Below are 2,548 nucleotides of genomic sequence, written 5' to 3'. Positions count from 1 at the left end.
GGAAAACTTAACCCTATGTTCACCAAGTCAGCGCTGAACAAAAAGTGGCTGGATTGGGTCAGGAAACCAGCAGCTGACCAAAAACAGGACAGAAATAATTTGACTCATTTACAGTCATGTTCAAGACTGATGATTACAGGCCAGACAGTGTGACTCAGGTTAATGAAAATAGCGAAACTATCACCGTGAATTCCCTTATTTCATAATGCAAATGTGATATATTTTATAATTGTTATGTAATTAACCTACTTAAATTATACATTTGTCACATTGTGAACCAGTTATCTTTTGAGATTTTTATTTAATCGAAAAATACAACGGACTGCATGCATGAAGTGAAAAGAAAATCACACTTTTTTTTTTTTTTTTTTTTTTACAAAGAAAAACATAAAAAGACTCACAGCTCAGGTTGGAACATTTGTTAACATGAGCACTATAGTTGATTACATCTTTTTTTTTGTTGCTAAAAAAAGAACAAGAAAATATGTTTTGTTTCCACCTTACAATGATGTGCAACTTTATCGCTGTCAATGACAGACCATCTTGATGTTTTTGGTCGTAATGTTGCAAAGTACAAAAAGCTAAATGAGTATTATTCGACTGAAAGGTCAGCTCTAAGCTCAAACCTGCACATCGCTTCATTACTGTACCAACGATTAAAAGATGGTTGAGTTAAAGTACTGACAACCTTTTAAAAATGACTACAAGTTTGTTAACTTGTTACAAATTAACAATCTACTTTAAAATGCTTCAATATCTTCAAACTCTAGGATAGAAAAAGACAAAGAGACCGGTGAGGTATCTACTCCAATATTCAAGTTACTCAGACTAGTAACAAAGTACAAAATAAAATTTCCAGAGATAAGAGCACATAATCTACCATGGGTATGATAAGATTTTTGTATTCATTTACAGCAGAGCAGGTCTGCTAGTAATGTAATTAGAGCAGTCTTCAGCAGCTGACGGATCTGTTTAAGATTCAACAGTAACAATAATTTAACGTACAGCGAGGTAAACGCAAGACCACACTGGTCTCAAATGATGAACTTCATGCTCTTCTAGGTTGATTTGTGAAAAATTCACATGTAAGAGATAATATTCTACATTTTGAAGAACAGGCAACCACTAAAAAAATGCTAACCATGGTCTCAGTGAGAAGGGAGCGTTTACCACTCGTTCAGCAAAATGAACACCTTTGAATATTTAGTCAGACGAATAGCTGCTTTAAACCACTTTAAAACATTTTGTAATTTTAATTTGATGTGTGCAGCCCAGATGTTTGAGGTTATATTTTTAGAATCTGTGTTTTCAGAAAAAAAGAATTAAAAAAATATTACCCGTTTGAACAGCCAGGTCAGTGGATGGCTTTCCTCCCGCTGCATTTTGGTAGCATACAGCATGACTTGATGTCTTATATTAAAGGTATAACTACAGACAGCATTCAGTGCTCTAAGAAATGAATGGTAGCCTTCAGTAACACTAAGGTTATATAAATACCAAAGTTTATTGGTATACATTTAAAAACTGAAATTTATTTAAATTGAAAGGGAAAAATATACAAAGAGAAATTTGGACAATGGAAATTCAAAAATGTTTTTCAATAAAAAATAGTTTTCCAGATTGCATTAAGAACCTTGTATAACCGTTATATTAATGTAACTTCTAATGATTATGATACATGGATTTGAGCAAAAATGTGGAATAAACTTTATTTAGCAGTAGTTAAGAGTTGATGTAGTCTATTTTTAATGCTTGAAAACATTTCTTAGCAGCCAGCTTTGCTTCTTGTACAGGAAAATTAAATACTTATCTTTTAAATGTGTAGCAGGGAGAGTGCAGGCACAGGTAAGGAACAATGCCATGAGAAATCTCTAGTCATTAATGGGTTAGGATTAATCCCAACTCATTCTTAAAATTTGATGGGAAAAATGTAGTGAAGAATCTTGGCATAAGATGATTCCAGTAAGGGGCCCAGCTCTAACCCAGAATCAGTTGTACATTTACAGCTCTCTTGGTCACAAACGCTAAAATTCAAACTGAATAAGCTGTAAGTTCCTGCTTGCCCTGTTAAATTTAAATGTGTCTAAAGAAAATTAGCTTAAAGTAAATCTGACTCACCAATTTCTTACTTAAAATGTTTATTTTATTGCTTTAAAAGTTTTTCCAAAATCAGAAGTTTCAAAATGTTCCAACTGCAGTTGTAATGGGAAACGTTTTTGAAATTTTGACCGGCTCTTGATTGGACAGGCTTTTGTGAACTCTTCCACCGTGCCTGCTAAAATTAAAAGCACAGTCAAAGCAAGGGAGGATGGCTTGTTTTCATTTAAAAAGAGGGACGTCCATTTAAGAGAGGGAAACCAAGGAGGGGGAGAGTAGCACAGAGAAAGAGAGAAAAGGTGGGAGGGGGCTGATGAGATCATTTTCTGGGTCTGGATGAATCAGCTCTTCTGTCAGAGAAGAAAAGGAGTGCACAGCAGAGAGAAGTGACCAAAGCAAATGGGAACAATTTGAAGACGTCAGCTGAGGTGGAGCTTCCTGAGCTCTGAGA

Source organism: Poecilia reticulata, chromosome 9, assembly GCF_904066995.2.
Source record: "Poecilia reticulata chromosome 9, P_reticulata-male-v2, whole genome shotgun sequence".
NCBI classification, from domain to species: Eukaryota; Metazoa; Chordata; class Actinopteri; order Cyprinodontiformes; family Poeciliidae; genus Poecilia; species Poecilia reticulata.
Note: the sequence above shows the minus strand (reverse complement) of the source record.